The 21573-nt window shown below is 41.8% G+C and overlaps 1 long non-coding RNA gene across 1 annotated transcript in view; it reads left to right on the top strand.

The window, feature by feature from the left end:
* Positions 1 to 3247: 3247 nt before the first annotated feature.
* Positions 3248 to 21573, top strand: part of LOC116503807 — a 70998-nt gene continuing 52672 nt past the window's right edge. The window contains exons 1-2 of the long non-coding RNA XR_004254747.1: positions 3248 to 3356; positions 16266 to 16343. This is a non-coding gene — a long non-coding RNA (uncharacterized LOC116503807). The remainder of the gene's footprint in view (positions 3357 to 16265; positions 16344 to 21573) is intronic.

A 21573-nucleotide genomic window follows, 5' to 3' on the forward strand; every position in this document is an offset into this window, starting at 1 on the left:
CCAGTGGTGAATGGCACAGTTGTAGACCACACTGCTTTGAGGATATAAAATAAGGCTTAATGGTTATGGGTTGCTTGCATATTTCATAAAAACATGGAATTAGTTTAGAGGTGGAAGGAATATTAAGAGGTCACTAAATCTCTAAACCTCTGCTCAGTGTAAATTTTGCTGAAGTGTTTTTCAGGTTAATGGCTCTTTACAATCAGGAAACCCCCTCTTACTATCTAGCCTGCACTCAGTGGTTCTCACCTCTGGGGCAACATAAAATAAATCCAGTCCACCTATATATAGCAACCCTTAATTTGTTTGAAAGTTGCTATTAAATCTCTCTCCTCAGTCTTCTCATCTGTGGGTTTAATGAGAAATCATGTCTAAATAAATACTCCGTGCGTTGGCCATTCTGCCAATTATGAGCCTCCCTAAAGTTGAATCATCTGCAGTTTATATTTTACCTTTATTTTAATGGAGTTTCCATGAGAAACTTTGCCAAAAGCTTTGATGAAGACAAGCTATAGTATGTTAAGGCATTCCCTAGATCTAGGAAAGTAGTAGGGGAGATAAGGTTAGTCTGAAATGGCTTGTTTATGACAGATCTATGATGGCTCTGGTTATTTGCTGCATTCCAATCCACATGCTATTTATTAAGCTGCTTGGTATATACAAGCTGACAATTTCTTCCTCTTTCCACTGTTGGAAGATGGACACCTTTACTCTCCTGAATCTTCTAGGACCTTAACAGTTCTCCAGAGATTGCAGTTAGTAATTTTGCAGTCCCCTTTCTTAGTTCTTGTAGTACCTAACCTTACCATGTAATTTAGCTGACCCTGGAGACTTGCATCCCTTTAGATTAACTAAATTTTTGTTTGTTTATCAAATTTTCTCCTTAACTACTCATAGTTTTCACCTTCCATCTTCCATTAATGGCACAGGGATAGTTAGCTTGGGCTTTGTTTTCCTTTTGAGAGGAGAAGACAGATATAAAATATGAGTTAAGATGTTCTGCTTGTCATCTTCACTAATCCCATCCCTTTCTCCTTACGGCACTACTTTGTCTTTCCTTTTGTTTCTGACACACTTGAAAAGTCCTTTTGTGTTGCTGTCGGATTATTCCAAACCTTAGCCTTTTTGACACAGTCTTTACAATTTTGCAACTGCCTTTCTTTGGGCATTTGTGCTCCAATTTCTCATATGTTTATTTTCAGCATTAAAAAAAAAACTTTTGTGCAGACACAAGGGTCTCTCTAAATGTATCCACTTTCCCCTTCTAATAGGAAAGGTTTATAACTGTACCTTCAGTGCCCACTTCCAGTGGATTTCTTATCTCTCCCTCTCACTTCAGTCATTCAGGATTTCTGGTCATTTGCTTTGACCTATGTTTTTATCTCAATTCATCAATATCTTTTTTTTTTTTAAATCAATTGTACAAGTCTGGTTTTTCTATATTTCTATTCTCCTTGATATTATGGATTCAGGGACTTTTACTTCTTTAACACACACAGACCCTTTTTTAACATTTAAGCAGGATTAGGTTCAAAATACAATGTTTCCTTATTCCTTTTTTTAACCACCTGACAAATAAAATTAGCAACATAGGACAGAATTGTATTGGGCCTGTCTTTTGGCAGCATTAGAGTCCCAGCAGATGTAAGAGTAACAAAAATATCTCCAGGTCAATATGGTGTTTCTCTTTAAATTTTGGTTTGTTAGCATAGCATAGTGCCATTCATGTCTTCTACTTGTCCAGATAATCTATAGTTTATTGTAAATGTTTTGAGATATGTCTGTGGCATCCTGTCATGAAAAGTCTTAAATTATTTCACTGGAACATTTGTTATCTCACATTATTCTTTCTTCATAAGTAAAGTGCCTTGTTGTTTTCTTTGTTTTCTTTTCATTGATATCCAGGGAAACAAACAAAATCTTTAATTATTTTCATCAACTCCTGATGAGATTTGCGAAGCATCTACCAAAAGACTTAATGTAGGTAATCTGTGGTTCAGGAATCCACCCAATTCTATCTTGGTGGCACAATCTCCCATTTCTTATGATCTTTTCTTAGACCGTAACCCTCAATTGGAAGAATAAATGAGAACACGGACTTCCAATTTCCTTCATTTTTCTTGTAGTCTCTGGAGTTCAGAGTTTGTTCTAGAAGTGTCATGTATCCCTAAAATGAATTATTGGAAGGGATGATCTTTTTGTTATCTCGAAGCACTTAACAGCCTATATCCATGATGGCGAACCTATGGCATGCGTGCCTGAAGTGGCATGTGGAGTCATGTCACTTGGCACGCACAGTGTTGCCTGTTCCTCTTCTCGGTTTCTGGCATGCATGCTTGCATGATGATCAGCTGGCCTTCGTGTGTGCAGCAGTGCCAGAAACCAGAAGAGCTGGTCTGGTGCTCTTTCTGGCATGCGCATGCGCACCGGCCAGCTAATCGTCGCACATGCATGCATGCCAGAAACCAGCTGACCAGCAAGCATGCATGCACCAGAAACCGGAAGTTCAATTCCCAGCGTGTGCATGCCCCCTGGGCCACTCTTCTTCTGGGTTGTGACTCTGATGAGCGCATACACTCCCTTTTCAGCACTTGGTACTGAAAAGGTTTGCCATCACTGGCCTATATGATGCATCCTGGTTAGAGTACCTGAAAGAAAATATACTTCTTGCAACATCATGTCACGCCTGCACACTATGGCCTTGTTTCCTCCTCCCAGGAGAAACTCAACCAATACTATCACAACTGTGCTTCTTTGAAGCTTTTGAAGCTGCGCGAAGATGCTTCTCTGGAATAGCTCTAGGCGTTAGGATGTCTGGCAACTCTGCACATGCGCACACTGGGAACAGGCTCCAGCTGTTCATCTGCCTCACTGATGTCTGACTCTGAAGGCAGCTGATAACTGGCATACAGGTCTGCCCCCCTCTCTGCCTCTGACACAGCCCTCATCAGAGCCTTCCCCAGACTCCAGGACTGCCCATGTTCCCCCCCAACCTCCTCACTCTCCGAATCTTCTGCCAGCTCCGCAGGCTGCTGGCAGGCCACAACAACGTTAGATGTTTGAAAGTATTGTAATTCTACATTGCCTGCTGGAAAAAGCATTCTTGTAAATGGGATGCCCCTGCTGTCCTCTTTGTGGCTCCCATTTGTCCTCATATTTCCTCTTTCTTAGTCCAAGCTGCATTTGGTGCAAAGGTTTGTTTTCCTATTGCTAGAAGAAAAGGGCTTGGAAAGGCTCTGCTTGCAATTCAGCACTTACTCAATTTCACTGAATGCTGACTAAGCCATGGAGAGGAGCATGTCATTCGGCCAGGGAGGAATTCCTTTGCTTTGAGTTTGTCTTCTGATGGGCAAAAGGTAGGCGGATCTCACATATTGGCAGGATCCTACGCACACACATATCAGCTTTTTCCATCATTATTCAAAGTTTGTTGCATTAAAACATTGGAAGAACTGTGTGAAGGATTAGGCCATAGGCCAAACTGTTCCCGCTGTGGATTTTGTGAAGTCTACAAGCAACAACATCTTCCTACTACTCATGCTGCACAGGAACTGGAATTGGAAGGCATTACATCTCTGTTCCTGTGAGGCAGCATACACACATCACGGTTGTTGCCATTGCTTGATTCTCCGTGAACTTGCCTAATCCTTTAGAAAGCTGTCTAACTCGCTGGCCATTATTAAGTCAAAGTGGAGCAGTGGTTAGAATACAGTACTGCAGGCTATTTCTGCTGACTGCCGACTGCCAGCAGTTCAGCAGTTCGATTCTCACCTGGTCAAGGTTGACTCAGCCTTCCATCCTTCCAAGGTCAGTAAAATGAGGACCCAGATTGTTAGGAGCAATAGGCTGACTCTGTAAAATGGCTTAGAGAGAGCTGTAAATCACTGTGAGTGATATATAAGTCTAAGTGCTATTGTTAAGTGCTATTATATCTTGTGATAGCAAATTCCAACTTTAGCTGTGCTTTGTGTGAAGATATAGTTCTTGTCATCACTTCTCAGTTCCACCATTTGGTTACAGAGAATGAATGTATTGTGCATTAAGTGTTACAGGAGAAAGAGAAAATTATCTCCCTTTCCACACCATCACACTATGTCTAATTTCAAACTAATACAGCTGCCTTAGTAACCCTACTCCCCAAAGGTTTCAGTCTTGTTTTAGCCTTTTGACCATTTTAGATGTCCTTTTCTGTATTGTTTAAGCTTGTTTGAGATGCAAAGACCTGGATTGTATAACCACAGCACCTATTGGTATAAAATCATGCTGCATTTTTAAAATTCTTTTGATGATGATCCTGAACATACAGTTTGCTTTTTCACATCAATCATACCATAGGTGGAGCTTTTCACTGAGCTGTTCCTAGCCAGTCAGTACCACACAGATCCACCCCAACAGCATAAATTAGGAATTTATTTTGGCTCAGGATGCATTAATTTTATTTTGTGAACATTGCACAGTTCCCATTTTATAGCCATTTATGAATGTGAGATCCTTTAGGGGTGTGTGTGTGTGTGTGTGTGTGTGTGTGTGTGTGTGTGTGGTGTGTGTATCTATCTGTCTATCTGACTATATCGTCTTTATTCTAACCATCCTAAATAAGTTGGTGCTGCCAAAAAAACCTGGCCACTTCACCACTCACTTCTAACTTCAAATTACATACAAGCTTGTTAAGAAGGTCCAGTCCCCCCAAAAAATCTTTGAGGTATGCAACCACTGAGGGCTTCCACTTAAAATTAAGAGCTGAAATTACATTAAATTCTCCCAAAGCAGCGCTTATAAAATCATTTAGTTCAAAGATTGTAGGTTACCCACAACATCCCCCCCCCAAAAAAATATAGCATCTCACTCCCAAGTCTCCAATGTCTTATTTCTCAGCATTCTAAGCCATTTTGAATTATTTTGTTGGTGGATAAACACAAAAGGTTTCCCCATCACCCTCATGGTTGCTCACATTGAATGTATTGGAATTATTATATGGAACTTCTCGCGCAAACCACAATTGTTACTTAGATGAAGACCTAGCTCTCTCGAAAAGAAGGCTATAACAGTGAGGGAAAGAGAAGAAGAGGATATCAGCAGGAAGGTGGATGGATTCAGTTTCAGTGTTGATGCATACTGTTGGACGAACTGAAGGACAGGTTAAGGACAGTTTGTTATGGAGAAATCTATTTATGTAGTCGCTAATTGATGGCACGTAATCAATAAAATAAATGTGCCCTGCATCTGATATGCCAACTACCTCCAGATCCTGTTCTCGAGTAGTGTTGGAGTATCATTCTCATGCCAGTTGAGGCATTCTATCCCAGCACAGAATAGAATAGAATGGAATGGAGTGGAATGGGAATGGGAATAGGAGAGTGGGAGTGGGAATGGGAATGGGAATGGGAATGGGAATGATAGGAATAGGAATAGGAATAGGAATAGGAATAGGAATAGGAATAGGAATAGGAATAGGAATAGGAATAATTGGCCAAGTGTGATTGGCCAGACAAGGAATTTATCTCTGGTGCATAAGTCTCAGTGCACATTCAAACAACAAAGTAATATAGTCATAATGTTTCTCTGTTTCTTCAGTTACATGTTAAAGAGAAAAAGGATGGGAAAGGAGGGTGAACAGGACAAAATGACCTGGGCCAACAAATGGGTTATGTGGTTAAAGTCTCAAATTTGGTTCAGTGAATTTGTAATAATGCAGTTGAGATTACCAAATGCAAAGTAGGGGATCTCACCTCAAATAAACAGTATTAAATGTTGCTTCCATCTTTGCCCTCTTTAGATATCTAAAGGCAATGTTTATGTCATTGCCTTCTCCCAAGCACCCTCACATGCAATTTGAATCTCTATAAGGAATGCACAGAGGCCTCCATCCAAGCATGAGGTGTTTATTGAAATTTCTGTGCACGTGGGGATATGGGTATGTGAAATATTTCCTGCTGATATTCCTGTCATACAAGGTTGCACCTTTTGCAGGATTACCTTGTGAGCATGAAATTCATTGGCCAGCTCATGAGTGGAAATAAAACTCTTTGCCATTATGCCTGAAGGGACCTTTAAGTGGCCATTGGCAGGAATGGCTGCTCTGCTGCATTTGATGTCTATGTTTCTTTCACAGAGGGCAGCACGAAATTCATTCTGCACAAGGGCCAAGGCTGGAGTCCAGCCAGATCATGCCATTTGTCCAACTGGTAGAGAATCTGGGAAATTACAATAGTTTGCTTATTTTCAGATTGTGAAAATCACTAAAATGATGTGAGTCTCATAGGTTTCTCTATCATCATTTCTCTTCAGTTTTCTTCAGGCTCCTCTTCAGCCTTCAGCAGTTTAGAGAAGAGAAGGAAAGGGAAAGGGAAGGAAAGGACAAAGAAGAGGAGGAAGGAAGGGAGAGAGAGAAGAAAGAAAGACAAAGAAAGAAGGAAAGAAAGGAGAAAGAAGTGAGAAAGAGAAAGACGAAAGAAAGAAAGAAAGAAAGAAAGAAAAAAGAAAGAAAGAAAGAAAAGAAAGAAAGAAAGAAAGGAGTTAATATACTAATAGTAATATCTCAATATGCCTCATCCTGAATTCAGGTCAGCCAACAATGGAAGTATGGGAAGTGACATAATTTATGGTTTCTATAGATACATCATAGTGGCAAGTTGCAGTACTGTTGCTAACTAGCAATCTTTCAACTAATGTCTGATTCATCTTGTGCTGGACTGTGTGACTAGAGATTTATTTCATGAAGGGTTGTGTCAATCTGGAATCTCCTTAGTCCACAAACTATTTTTATTGTATTATGCTAACTCAGCCAGGGTGTATGTTACTAACCCAAAGTCAATGGTCTCTGAATGTACCTAATATGCATGGATTCCCTCAATTTCTTAAGTTAGTATTACAGTACACACTGAATCATAAAGTAGCTACAGAGTCTGAGTTCACACAACCTGCTTAGCTAAAATGTGTTGGTTATATGGTTTGTAAGTCAGGGTCTTGTATGTACACAGCCCAAGAACTTCCTGCAATGGAATTGCTAGAGCCCATTCCTTTGGTTTCCCTTCCTTGTGTTGCCAGAAAGGACCTCCACATACACACACTAGTTCAAGTCTTTACTTTCTCTTGAAAGAAATCCTCAAGAGATTCAGATGAAGTAAAGAATCTTTAGGATAGGTGGCTCAGTGGCTAAGATGCTGAGCTTGTCAATCAGAAAGGTCAGCAGTTCGGTAGTTTGAATCCCTAGAATAGGTCTTCTGCGTGAGCAGGGGGTTGGACTAGATGACCTCCAAGGTACCTTCTAACTCTGTTACTGTTACTGTTAACTGAGGATTGTGTGGCTGCCCTGGATTTCAGCAACTTTGCACAAGTAGGTGCTACGTTGCCAGGAGGCTGCTTAGGGCTAAGGCCGCAGTGCTTTTGTTATTATTTTCAACAATGACAAATGGAAGGCCATCTGTTCTGAGTGGGTGGCACTTCCTAGCCTTAGAACTTGTGGCACTGCCAAAAAGAATTGAAGTTGCCTGCTCCCTTGGAGATAGTGTCCTCCTGTCTGCCTTTTCTGTGGTGTGACAGTAGAATATTTAATTGGCACCTGGAAGGGAACTCTCCTAGTATTGAGACAGAATCAGACATCGCAATTTCATTCCAAAGGCTTCCACCTTCCTTCAGAATAAGGTCTAGTCCTCCTTAGCATGTAGCTACGGTATGTGGGGAGAAAGTACTCTTTGTTCCCTGAGCCTCCAGATTTTCTGCTCATGGTTTAGGACTGAATGCAGTCCTGTTTTTGTGTTTTACACACCTAAAACAGGAAGCCTGACACATCACAATGAAGTGGTGCTTAGAACACATTTAGAACTGCTGTTAATGACAACTGAGACACACATTCCAAATATTGCTGTTGGCTGATCATTCATCCTAGGCCAAGGCTGAATAACAGAATAACAGAGTTGGAAGGCACCTTGTAGGTCATCTACTCCAACCTCCCCTGCCCAAGCAGGAGACCCTACACCATTTCTGACAGATGGCAGTCCAGTCTCTTCTTGAAAGATTCCAGTGATGAAGCTCCCACAACTTCTGAAGGCAAGCTGCTCCATTGGTTGATTGTTCTCACTGTCAGAAAATTTCTTCTTATTTCTAGTTTGTATCTCTCCTTGATCAGTTTCCATCTATTATTCCTTGTTGGGCTTTCGGGGGATTTGGAAAATAGGTTGACCCCCCCCTCTCTGTGACAACCCCTCAAATATTGGAACACTGCTATCATGTCTCGCGTGGTCCTTCTCTTCACCAGACTAGCCATGCCCATTTCCTGTAACCGTTCTTTGTATGTTTTAGTCTCCAGTCTCTAATCATATTTGTTGCTCTTCTCTGCACTCTTTCTAGACTCTCAATATCATTTTTTTTTAAAAAATTAATTTTCAAAACAAACACAACACATAAGGTCTTCCTTCTTTACATACTGTAGAAAGTGTATCAGTTGGTTACAAAAGGCTTTCGTGCATCTCTTCCACAGTCATCAAGCATAATTTATTAATTCAAGTATTTTAATTCATATATTTATACATGTTACCGTCATCATACCTCCATTTTCATTTGACTGTAATTGTTTAAACGTCCTTCATCATAAAATATACCAAGATTATAATAACCACATACTGGCATTTCATTTACTATTTCTAAAATCCTCCAATAACACTGAATCCTTATGTCCTATTCTAGCTAAACGTCCATAATATTTAGTAAAAAATTTTCTAATTCGCCTTTCCAAATCACTGTTTACAATTTACATCCAGTTTCCTTATGTTGTGTGTGTGGTGTGTGTATTATATATATATAATGTTGTTATCATTATCCCTCCTTTATTTGACTATATCCTGTATCATAACATTTCCCCCCTAATAATCAAGACTTAACTGAATCTAACTTAGTTCTTTTTTATTAACCTTTATATAATCCAAAAGAATTTCTAATCTTCATTTCATGGGTACCATTCAATATTCATATCCAATTATTACTTATCATAACACTACACATTGTATACATTATTATCATTATCAATTATTATTTAACTATATCTATTGTCACGAAATTTTACTAAGTTTAACTAGTTTTAAATTATACACTTCCATCTATCAACCTGTATGTTTCCAGTAGCAAAACAGTCTCATGTCTTCTGCCATTTGTGGTGTCAGTCCTCTAATCATCTCCTTAATCAAATTTATATAAACTCCTCTTGGCAACTCCTTGCTTATAAAATCTCTCATGGAATTTCGATGCCCTTCTTCTGTTTCCTTAATCAGCTTATCTTTAATTGTGAGTAGTGTTATCAATGATTTTGCTAATAAAATTTCTCTTTAAATCCATAAATTCTTTTGTTTTTCTTCTGTGTCTTGCCATCTGGGGTAGAGTTCCCCTCCATTTAATTCCTCTTTCAGTATTCCACTCTTTCCATTTCCAGAAACAAACGATCACCATAAATATCAGCAGATTTAATTTCTTTATGGTCATTTTATTCTTCGGTTTTTAGGATTCTAACCTCCACTTTTTCCACTTGATAAAATATCCAATTTCTTCATATTTTACTGTTAGATGTTCTAAGTCTTCCAACTTCTTCTCCGTCCTCTCAAATTTGTTTGATAATTTCTGAATTTCTAAGAATATGTTTTGCTGGCTTAAAGTTTCTTTCTGCTGTTGAAGTTGTGCCATTATCTTCAGCTAACAAACACTGCTGCTCTAGCTTGGAAGGTTTTTACAAGATTAAGCATAAATTCACAATAAAGTTTTACTTTCACTTTTCTCTGGTTAAAGATATACTTCAAAGGGACATCTGTATGCTTTTCTTTTATCACTCTTTATAAACAAGCAGTGAGACCTTGAAGTGCCAAGCCAGGATAATCAGTAAGAAAAGTAAAAGTGTTTCATTTCCAATACACAAACCTTCAGCCTCCGAGTATTGTTGCAATTTTCTTTGTTTCTTTTTGTATCTTTTTGTATTTTAAGTTAAAAAAAGGTCCAATTCTTGAATGAGTTAGAAAAACACCCACAGTAATGAAAGAGGAGAATTTTAGTCCATAGTTTACATAGAATAATAAAAGAAAAAATAAAAGAAGAAAACTTAATCCATTCAATTTGAAAGGCTTGCATAAATTCCATCCATGAACATAGGTTTAGGTTTAGATTTATATCCCGCCCTTCTCCCAAGGACTCAGGGCGGCGTACAACATTTAAAAAAAACACATATTACAAAAGTTAAAAGGAATTAAATAGAATATCCCAAACAAACCCAATTAGAATTAACAATGACATTTTAAGAAAATTCAATTAAAATTAACAAGGATCAATAATTTATTTTGTTTTGTTCAGGCCTGGCTTGCTGGAAAAGCCAACTTTTAGGGCACGTCGGAAGGACGGAGGTCGGGGATTATACGAAGCTCCGGGGGCAGCTCATTCCAGAGGGAAAGCGCTCCCACAGAGAAGGCTCTCCCCTGGGGGTCGCTAGCCGACACTGTCTGGCCGACGGCACCCTGAAAAGGCCAACCCTGTGGGATCGCACTGGACAGTGGGAGGCTACCGGTGGCAGTAGGTGGTCTCGCATGTATCCTGGGCCTAAGCCATGGAGCGCTTTAAAGGTCATAATTAGTACCTTGAATCGCACCCGGAAGACAACCGGCAACCAGTGCAGGCCGCCTAAAAGGGGTGTAACATGGGAGCACCTAGGTGGCCCCATGATAATCCATGCAGCTGCATTCTGGACCAGTTGAAGCCTCCGGGTGCTCTTCAAGGGCAGCCCCATGTAGAGAGTGTTACAGCATTTAACATAGCATTTAAAAAGTAAGATACCCACTGTCCAAAACCATTCCAAACTTAATTCCACCGCTTATTTCTTCTGTTCTCCAATTTAAATTAATTTTAAGTTTTTTATAGGCAGTCTCTTTTAAAACGGTAAAAATTCCTCACCAGCTGGAAACACTTTTTTTTCCATATCCTTCCATTTTGGAGCCACCCCGACTTCATCAGCCTTGGCTGGAATTTTTGTCGCTGGCTTGAAGAACTTCTCTTGCATCGATCAGGGACTTTGCGATGTCCCTGAGATCAGCAAGATGTATTCTTCCTGTTCACCATCTCTGCCAGACAGTTTAGGTCTGATTGGACCACCCAGTGGCAAAAGTATCGGCTATGGTCTCGCAGCATCAAGACCGCACATCCGTATCATTGCGACATTGGCTCCTCCCTTCAACATCATTTTTATAGTGTAGTGACCAAAACTGGATTCAGTATCCTAAATGTGGTCTTACTAAGGATTTATAGAGCGGTAATAGCACCTCACGTAATCTTGATTGAATCCTAATGCAGTTTAGGATTGCATTGAGTTTTTTGGCTGCCGCTGCACATTGTTAATTCATGTTTAATTGGTTGTCCACTAAGACTTCAAGATCACTGTCACAGTTACTGATATTAAGCCTGGTTTCTCCCAATCTATGTGTGTAATTTTGGTTTTTCTTATCTAAGTGTAAGACTTTACTTTTCTCTACATTGCTCGTATACTGTTCATAAAGCCACCCACAGCACCTTATTCTTGCAAACAATAACATGATGACTGTGTTTGTGACAGACCCCAACAAGTAAGAGACAGAAGTAGCTCTTCACAGGCTCTTAATGCTGTCCTGGCAAGAGATTTCCAGGGCGTGATTGCCAATGCATCTCTTCCTGGCACTGAGTCATCGGCACAGCCCATCTTTTTGCTGCTCTGGCAGGCTGATTCACTAGCTTGACGCAGTTTTCTTGGCCAGCCATGGGTTCTTTCCTTCCCTTCCCTTCCCTTCCCTTCCAAGAAACCAGCCCTTGATCTGGGTTACCAGATCACTTGCTCCTTTGAACAGCCTCTCAGGACTAGTGCTCAACTCAAGCTCTGTCTCGGGCCAGAGGTCAAAGTGGAGATTAACATTAAGCTGATTTTGATAGCTAGATCAGGAAGAGATAATATACATCACTGCTCCAGTTGCTGGCAGATTGCATGATGCCCAGTTTTCCAGAGACTGGAATGAGGATTAAAAACCTCAGTGTCAGATCAGAGATGTAAGAATGGAAGCAAGGCGAAGCAACAGGTTTTTATTGGGGCATTTCTACTAGTGCCTTCCTGCTTATTAGTTTTGTGGCCCCACCTTGTGCACACCTGTGAATCACAGCTCACAAGTCAGGGCAAACTGTGAGTAGATCACAGGGAATTGAAGTGCTGAGTTTATCAGAAACAGGGGCCGCCTGGAGCTATTTGACAGGGCCAATTTTATAATTCAGCAAAATTTAAGAGAGATCAGCCATAACTATAGCACACACACATGAAATAAAGGATAATGAGGTCAAGCCAAATAACAATCTGATTAGGGAGAGTGAATTATCCAGGACTGGAAGTCTGGTGGAACAGCTTTCAGAAAGCTCATGGGCAATTTTTTTCTCTTGAGTCTTGAGCTCCCTCAGCCAAGCAGGATCTGGCCACTTTATTTTCTGACTGTCTTCTTCAGGCAGAAGCACAAGGTAGGGTTGAAGCCACTCCAAAAGGTCTCAGTAGACCCGAATGCAGGACCCTTGAAAGGCAAAACAGTAAAATGTGCTTGGCAGGGCAGTTTCTACCAGAAGCTTCTACAGAATGAAAGAAATGCTCCCAACCAAGTTGTATTGGATTATAGTTCTCCACAACTAGTGGTCTAGGGTAGCAATGGAAAGTGTGGTGGGGACTGGGTGATGGAACTTCCGTAAGATAGTGGATGGCCTATACCTGTGACGGCGAACCTATGGCACGCGTGCCACAGGTGGCACACAAAGCCATTTCTGAGGGCACATGAGGCATTGCCCTGAAGGCTCCTGAGGGCAAAACCCTGCCCAACGGGCAACTTGGAAGTCCATTCCCGTGTTGGGGTGGTTTTCACCCTCCAGAGACTTCAGGGAAGCCTCCGGAGGGCAAAAAACAGTTGAAAATCAAGGCTGAAAATCCCGTTTCCATGTTGGGACATTTTTTACCCTCCCCAGGCTCCTAGAAGATCTCTGGGGCCTGGGGAGGGCAAAAAACAGACCTACCGGGCCCACTGGAAGTCGTGTGCCCGCCCCGCTAATTTAAGCCTTACTCCTGCACCGTGACCCCTGCACATGCATGTGTGACCCCCCCCTGTTCCACACATGCGCCCACAGGCCATTTCCAGCCTCCAGGGGTGAGAGGCCATTTTCGTCCTCCCCAGGCTACAAGAAAGCTGTGGGCACATGTGTGGGGCGGGGGGGGGAATCACACATGCATGTGCAGGAGTCACGGTGCAGGAGGGTGGCTTAAATTAGCGGGGCGGGCATGTGAGCGCACGCAGTTCTGGCACCTGAAGCGAAAAGGTTCACCGTATGTGGCTGTTTTTCTTAGCATTTGTTAACAGGCATTGCTGCAAGTTTGTTTTTGCACTGTTTGTCTAGTTTTTACAGCAAAATTATCAATGCGTAATGTGACCAAAGGTTTTGTTTATCAGCTGGCTAGTCACACAGACGCTGATTGGGGCTGAGGGGGAGTGACTGGCCTAAGGTCACCCAGCTGGCTTCCACACCTAAGAGAGGACTCTAACTTGCATCTCTCTATTTCTGGTCAATACCTTAACTGGCTTTGACACTTTCCCTAGCATGGATTAGTTGATGTCGCATTCTGCACATCCGATTTTTACCATCAAGCCCATTATTTATTTATGGTAAAGCCACAAAAATAGGCGAAATATAGGTTTTGCTTTGTAAAGGAAGTACAGTGAAAGTTTAATTTTAAACCAGCCAAAATTGACATGAAGATCTTTTGTCTTTTTAATGGTGACTTGGCTAGAAATGGTTATAAACAAAACAAAAGACTCTAAAATCAAAAGAGTTTTGTTCTCAGTTGATGGCTGAAAGAACCTGAGATGTTAATCATGTCAATCAGCCTTCTCTGGACTGGCACCTCTATGATGGATGGGGCTGCCAATTCCATTTTTCCTAGATCATCTTTGGGGACGGTGGAAATTGTAGTCTTGCAAAACTTTTCCAAATTGGAATGTTCTCCAAATGTCTGGGCTTAGGAAACTGAAATCCACCCACATTTTGGGCTGAGGAAGACTTATTTAACAATTAAAAAAACTCTAGTGTGCTCAGGCACAAAGTGTGTTTCAGTGGTTCTTTTCCCAGCCCAGGGAGCCCTTGTGAACCTTTAGATTTAGTTGCAATCTCCAGCCCAACAGAGCATATGGAAACACCTTTGCTGTTAATGGAAATAGGGAAGCTTTGCTGTGAACAGAGGTAGTCAAATCTTCCATGCAAGAGGCAGGGATGATTCCGTGTTGTAAGCTCTGACGTTCAAAGGACTGAAATGATAAAAGCACAACATCAATACAAATAATAAAAATAATAAATACGTGGATCCCTGGAAGCAGACAAGGATCGCCGTGTCCAGAAGATCTGCTTTAAGAAGACTTTAAAAGACCTATGGATGTGCAAGAATGCTGATTAGTTCATTAAATATAACCTCACCACTCTTCTTGCCATTCAGCGGCTTGGATGATTTTCTTCTCAGATTATTTTAGCCCCCGAATTTGGGTAAGGCTCATCCCACATGACTGGCAGAAAGTAACTTGAACACAGTTTGCCAAGCAAGCAGCCAGCAGATGGGGGTATAATATTCCCTCCAGGTTAGTGTCAGTCACAGCTTGAATGACAGCAGCTAATGGTGCACCATTTTTCTGCAATCCCCTTTTCCTTTCTGCGCCTCTGTGTGTGCATTTTGCCCTTTCTGCCGCCTCAGCGGGACACGGTGCGTCAGGAGCCTGTGTCGAGAAACAAAAGAGTGGTGAACGAGCATGAAAGAGTACCACGGCCTCAGCAGGATGAGAGGAATTCACAGCACCTGAGACATTGTGGAAATGTGCAGATACAAGGGATGGCTGAAAGGCCCGGGATTGTTTATCTCTGAGCCTGAGAGGACAATGCGATGAAAAAGCATATTGATTCGGGATAATGCTTGGCTTCAGGGAGCAAATTGTCAACTGACAAGAGGATCAAAGGGAACTAGAAAAATAGCAATCCAAATCCCTGCAAAGGAACACTGTCTCTCTGAAACATGAATGCAAAATATAACCTGGGGGTTTTCAGAAGCGTCATAAACAGTGACAAAAGTTGAACATATTGAACTAATTGCAACAGGCTATTTTGGCAAGCAAGCCAGAGGCTCACACAATGACTATAACCCTACACTCAGTCACAGAGTAACAGATGGTAAATTTAATTTTCCCTCTGTTGTCTATCTTGCTTGTTGTACCTGCTGCTGGAAAATGATCTCCTGAAATAGTTGGTAGGAGGTGTTCGTAAAAAAAATCTGATTATGAAGCACCTCAAATTCAAATCGCTGTTTTCAGCTTTCTTTGAGCAGAAAACAGGTTTTGCGGGTGAGAAAGGACACTCCAAACATTTTGGAATCATGTTGAAGTTCAAAACATCTTTGTTTCAAACATGTGACCCCGCCCGAAAGTTCAAAACAACTTAATTCAAGCTTGAAGTAAGACGAAATCAGAATGGCTCAAATTTTAAGTATTTTACACATACTCTATGCATCTGGGAGCTGAAATAACTTAGAATTCTGCACCATTTAAAGATGAAGCACAAGAAATATTAGAATTTCAATGACTGGAAATGTGGGTTTTCTAGGCAATCCAGTCATTAATATAATTAACACATAGTACTCTCTAGAACAGGGGTGTCAAACTTGCACCCCGCGGGCTGGATGCGTCATGTGCTGGCTCCGCCCCCATCTGGTTTAGCAAAGGGGGGGGGGGAAGTCCTGATAGATCACGTGATGCTGCCATGACGATGCAGGTTTGACACATCTGATCTAGAATCTCCATGTGTAGTATCTCACCAAGTGTACCCTGTATCACATTACATTGTTCACATTCACTCATAGGACAACCACAATGCAGCTATCTGCCATTAAAAAAAAAGCAATGGTTCTTTAGGTCACTGTTTCTCAACTTCAGCCATTTTAAATTATGTGGACTTCAATTCCCAGAATTCCTTGGCCCAGCATGTGTGAAGTTCACACATCTTCAAGTGGACAGTAAATTCGAATCCCTTTTCCTGGATAGGAGTTAATTTCTAGATACTAACGATTAGGATCAACTGTCTGTGGGCAGCAGATTATAATCAAGCATTTCTTTCATATACATAGTCAGATATCTCCTCATTATCTGGTGGCTCACCAAAAACCAACTAGAGGTTTGTTTATATAGTTGATTGATATTCTGCTTTCTCTTTAGGAGCTCAAGACAACATACAGAATATTCCTTCCTGCAGTTGTTTTTCTCTGCAATGATCACCTTGTGGAGGGGGTTGAGGTGAGTAAGTACTGCCTGCCCCAAAGTGAGCTTCCATGATGATGTAAACCTGGTTTTCCCAGGTCTTAGATGAATACCAACATTCCCAACTTGATAACAGCCTTCAGTTTTCAGATTGTGTGTAGTTTTTTTTTTCCAGTTACAGTCCTGTGATTCTTGACCAATATAAAATGTAGATGAAGGTAGAGTCAGAATGTGAAGCTAATTATGTACTGTAAGTTCTATGAGTCATGTGTTGGGATTATATATAGCTACAGATTTGGGGGGGGGAGATTCTACTGTTTACTAAGAAGAAGTGGCTATTGTTAAATTGCCAGGAGTCAAAAGCTTCTGCTGATCTCATGCAAACTATCCTTGAAAGTTGCTCTGAGGAGAGTTTTTCCCTCAGCTGTTGACCTGAGCTTGCGGTTGTTAGTACACTCTGATGATAGAGTACAGAGTTAACAGCGCTCAATTGCACAGTACCACAGTCCTAAAGGAGACAGAAACACTTGATGTATTCAAAAGGAAAACATGAAGGACAGCATTGCTGGGAATCATGTTGAAGGATTCCATCAGCCGAGGGGAAAAAAAGAGAGCATTATTAACCTCTTTCTGCAGCCAGCCCCACACTTAATTGATCTTGAAAGAAGAGCTAATTAAACTATCAACAAGTCACTCAGATATGAGCTAATTATTAATTATTACTTGGCTGCAGTGTAATACGAGTCTGTAAGAGTGTCTTTGTTGAGAATGGTACTCTCCCTTCCTCTCCTGTTAGGAAGAGCTAGGCCTCCAAGGTTCCTTCCAACTCTGTTATTCTGTAGTCCATTTTTCCCCCTGCCAGTTTTAATCATTGATCCACATTTAACCAAGAGGTGCTTAAGAACTGATAGAGCCATTTTACAGCCATCCACCCCGCCACCCACCCCAAGCAGATTGAAGGAACAAAAACCTCCATAAAAATAATTACAAGGAAGTGTGCTTGCTGACAAGAGTGAAGGGAGGGTTATGTCAAGATAGAGGACTTCCCCTTATCCACCGCTATTAAAATAAATAAATGGAAGTTCCTGTTTCAAGTAACACCACTGCAGTCTGCTTGTTTTACTACATTTTTATCTGTTCTATTAAGGCGTTTCACCTCTCTATAGGGATAAATCTGAGAAGCAACCTAATCTGTGCATGGACAAAGAGAAATTCCTAAAAAAAAATGTAAAAAATCCAAGGTCTCCTTTTCTGCTCTTCTTGGCTTCTCCAGCTTAGTGGCATTCTTTTTCTCCCTTACAAATTGCCACCTTGCCACAATTTCTACCTTGGAGAATATCATTGCCACTAAAGAAGAGGCTGGACAGCTGTTTGTCAGAAACCAGATAGAATCTACTGCCCAGGCAGGGGGTTGGACTAGATTACCTTTGAGGTCCCTTCCAATTCTTATTCTGAAATGAAAATGTAAACTCAAAGGTGGAGCTGTTTGAAGATGACCTGACTTTAGGGAAAGTCTGTCCTCAAAATATACATGACCTGGAAATTCTCCTTGGCCTGGATCCTTTTTAATCCCTTTTCCCTAACTTTCAGCCCATTAGCATGTCTTCTGCTGACAGAGGGCCATTGCAACTCTTCTTGGAAAAATTCCTGCCTTTCCCTCAGGGACAATCCATAAAGTACGTCACTCATCAAAGCGAGCAAGCAATAAAGGAGTTGTGACAAAGGAAGGGAAGGGTTGGGCTTTGGTTGAAAGGAAGGAAAGTATTACCAGGGAGTTGACTAAGGGAGGCACAGCACAGCAAAAACAACATGCATGACTGAAAAGCTATCCCATTGACTCAGGCGTAGAGATACAATCAAGCACTTGGCTGCAAGAGTTTCTGTCAGAAGGACACTGCTATCACATGCATTGCAGTACTTTCTCTGAGGAAGGTGCTGGCCATTCCAATCACCTCCAGCCTTTGAATTCTGCTAGTGAGAGGATACTTCTGTGACCGGTCCTAGAAATGATTCTTCAAACGTCCCTCCCGCAGGGATGCAATTGAGTATATTCTGTAGTATCTAAACACCTATAGGAGATAACAGAAAATGCTTCTCCCCTCCAAAGAGATATTTTTGTGAAAATGGATCGGAGCGGGAGAGAATGCACATGAATCAAAGGTTAATTATAAAGAAATATGCTTGTCAGTTGAAAAGAGCTAAAGGACAATTTCTTGCCACTGGGTAGGCCAAGGTGCACCACAACTCCTATTAAGATAACATGGTTATCATAGTCTCATACATTGTGAGGGCACCACATTGGGAATGCTGGTTTTGAACAAGTTACCATGCAGCTGTGGTGTATTCTCCGAGTCGTCAAACTGACTATTTTTTTCCAGGATCTTCTGCAGTGATGGGATTCAATTTTTTTTATTACTGGTCCTGTGGGCATGGCTTTGTGGGTGTGGTGTGGCTTTGTGGGCATGGCATTGTGGGCATGGCAGGAGGAGGATACTGCAAAATCCCTATTCCCTCCCCACCCCACTAACTTGTTTTCCAACTCCGCAGTGATTCATTTAACTATTGTGGCAAGAAAGGTCATAAAATGGAGCAACACTCACTTAACTTCCTTGCTTACCAATGGAAATTTTGGACTCAGTTGTGGTCATAAGTCAAGGACTACCTGTAATAAATTAACAGTGCATGTTTGCCCTAGAAATGGACATTTGCAAATTTCATCTGTGGTTCCTAGGACTTGGGCATGGATGTAAATATTCATTCAGTGTGTGGGCATCCACTGTACCATGGCATTTAAGCCCAAGAATTTATTTATGAGTGTATTTAGAAGTTCATCTTTACTGAAATAGGTCTGAAGAAACTCTTCATAGATGGTTCATAGAAACATTCGAACAGGAAGCAAACCTGTTCTGACCCAGCCTTAGCATAACCAAGAAACAGATTCCTTGTCCCCCAAAACCCCTTTATTCAGCTACTGTGAATTCATGGCATTCGCCCACAGAAAAGTCCAGCCAATAATATTTCTAAGGGTTAATTGTAATAACAGACCTTATCAGTCCTTGGATAATTGTCAGGCTGAGAGCTTCCAGTCGCAAAGCTGTAAATTAATTCCTGCCAAGTCCCTGAGGCACAAATCACAATAAGCAAATCTTCCAAAAGAAATATGTTGTCTCCTCCAACCATCACTCCTCTTTTGCTTCTATTTATTCTCCAGCCAGGAGGAGCCATTCAGCATCCAGGTGTGCCTTTCTTCCCATATCAGCCCCTGTTCCTCACTTTTTCTCCTCTCCTGACAGCTCTGGACATATGCGCATCTGGAACAGGCCCCAGCTGTTCTACTTCCCTACTTATCTCCAATTCCTGAAGGCAGCTGGAAAATGTCAAATGGCCCTGTCTCTATCTCTGCTTCTGATGCAGAGCATCCATCAAAACCTTCCCCAGACTCCAGGACTGGCCCAAATTCCTCCCCAATCTCCTTATCATCAGAGTCTGCCTCCAGTTCGGCTGGCAGCTGGCGAGCCACAAGAAAACTATACTGACTAGTTAAAAACAGCAAATTGGAAACTAGGCTAATTTTGACGGAAGCCCTTCTAAGACTGTCAGGTTTAGGCTGTAGTCTCCTTACTGTCTCACTTGGGAGGGAAAATCCAGTATAATCCCCTTCTGAAACACCAGAAGAGCAAAACAATGACCAAAGTCATTCTTCTTTCTATATACACTGACATCATTCTTCCCTAGCTTTGTTTATTCCCCGACATGATGCAAGCAGACCCTATATATCAGGAGTGTCAAATTCAAGTCCTGTGGGCTGGACTCGGCCTGTGGGGTGCTTAAATCTGGCCTGTGGGGCCGGCCTGGAAATAGCAAAGGACCATCCCATGGTACCTCTGGCAGCCAAAATGGGGCACCGGGCAGAGGGGGGGATACCATGTTTTCAGCCTGAACGGCCTCCTGCAGTACTCTGCCAGGCAAAATGGGTTCTGGGGTGGCTGCGTGCAGCCCACACACCATTTTTGGTGGCAGGGTGCTGCAGGAGGCATCCCTCCCATCTCCCCCCCTCCCCCCGGCTGGCCCTCAAAGAAATCAAGTTTCACACCCCTGCTCTACACCCATGTGAATCCATGTGAATGTTGTTGCCAGTTTCTGAAGAATGGGGAACTGTCTGTACTAAATCTCATGTCAACTACTGTACTTGCCCGATTGTTGTTGATGGAAACAAGACTCATCACTTTGTCTAGCCCAGTTCAACTTCAGGTTTCAGTACTGGGATTCATATTCAGGGAACACACCTGGAGCAGCATGGATTCCAAGGAGGGGGAATTGCTGTTTGTGTATTGAGAATGTGCATTTCTTGCAATGATAGTTAGCTATAGGAGGGCCCATAGTTTCATGAAAACACATCAGTTCAGGATAGGAACTGGGAAACTGGGAAACTGGGAAAATGCTGGAAGCTAATTGAAAGGAATAAGGTGGAACCAGCTCATCCCTCTCTTAGACTTGCCTAGTTTTGTTCTTTTCACTAGCGGCACATTGAATGCCGCCTCTGGGTGGATACCTCACTAGGGTGTGTCCACCTGCACTGTATAAAGTTGAGTCAGCAATTGCTGCAGTAGAAAGTGAATCTCTATTAACCCTCTGGATGCTGGATGTTCTCAAGCTGGTGCCTTGCAGAAGGGATGGGCTACCATTTCCATAATGTCAAAACAGTGGTGGTGGAGTAATAGGGATGACAATATAAGTTATCCAAAGGTCATTCGGTTGGAGAGGTGGGGGCTTCAAATGTATATCTCCAGTACCTTTCTTTTCTAAAGGTGTAGTTTAATTCAATTCTAGTGACGTTCTGGTCACATTCATGCCATTGTCTTGGCAGTGTTCCCAAGGTAGCTGGTCTGTGTATTCTGCCAAAATGTCTTAGTTTAAAGCTTTACTATTCCCTGGAGGAATCCTATCAGCCAGGCCTGACTGATCCTATGTAGCTTCCAAACCCAGACAAGGTCAGTGAAATGCTGCCATCAGCTGAGACATGTACATTTCTAGAATCTAAAGGGCATAAATTGTCATTGAACAGCAATGACGGGTACAATTTCACAGTGCTGTCTAGTAGGAGAATAACAGATTAAAATCTCCAGAAGCAAATGTAACCCAGTAACATCTCAGCCAGGTACATAGGACGTTGTTTCTGAACAGATGAGCTCTGACCAGATCATTGGTCCATCTAGATCGGCTTTGAGTATAATTCAAAATGCCCAGCTGGCAAAACCAGAAGACC

The sequence above is a fragment of the Thamnophis elegans genome, chromosome 2, assembly GCF_009769535.1.
Source record: "Thamnophis elegans isolate rThaEle1 chromosome 2, rThaEle1.pri, whole genome shotgun sequence".
NCBI lineage: Eukaryota > Metazoa > Chordata > Lepidosauria > Squamata > Colubridae > Thamnophis > Thamnophis elegans.